Source organism: Berghia stephanieae, chromosome 11 (genome assembly GCF_034508935.2).
Source record: "Berghia stephanieae isolate SIO BIC M18660-M18661 chromosome 11, UCSD_Bste_1.3, whole genome shotgun sequence".
Lineage (NCBI taxonomy): Eukaryota > Metazoa > Mollusca > Gastropoda > Nudibranchia > Aeolidiidae > Berghia > Berghia stephanieae.
In genome coordinates, this window is record NC_088370.1 from 2852271 (window position 1) to 2853140 (window position 870).

Sequence of the window (870 nt, forward strand, 5' to 3'; positions counted from 1 at the left end):
TTTCTGATATTATTTCTTGTGGTGATCCCTATTCGATGCCTTAATAATCGACACACGAGGTTGAGATTATCAAGTACTAGATACTTTAAATACTTATAGAACAGTAAAGTTGATGCCCCAAACGTAAACAATAACAAGTTGCTAGTGATTTCCGTTAGGGACCGGAATAATTTACGCACAATATAGGTCTCCCAATTTTGTAGTTTGAGTTGTAGGCAATACACTTTCAGTATTGAAAATATGTTTACATAAAATCTAACAGTTGCAGAAATAATAATATAAGACTAAATTATTATTAAAATCAGGCTCCGAATAATTCTCGTTTTGTTCATACCAGCGCAATAATTTGCTCTGGTCTAAAAATAGATAGACGTAACTTTTGATAAATTTTACCTTTTGTTCCATAAAATATCCATATCTAGACATTATTTGATGCATGATCGAGTATTTATGAATATGTGTTTCTTTTGCCACCTAACAGCCAAATTTTAAAGGTTATTTTCTTTCTATTATTTACATTGGAACGTGAGCTGTCAAGACAGGAACATGTGGTTTGCCATGTGCTTCTCGACCTTTGTTTACGTTTGGGGCATCAACTTTACTGTTCTATTCCAATGCAGTATACTTTCTATTCAAGAAAGCAAATTGGCCAAGAAAATATACGTTTGGATTTGCCACTGCTGTGCGACGGGAGCGACTGTTTTCAGCAACGGGAATTTTATTTTCTCATAATGCCCTAGGCTAGGTGCACATATTTGCAGGTCTGGTAACCGAAAGCTTTTTGGAATTGATTTAACATTGTTGTGAAGGAAAGTATTTTGCGTTTGCTTGAAAACATTTCCATTACAACAATGAGGGGGGGGGGGGGGG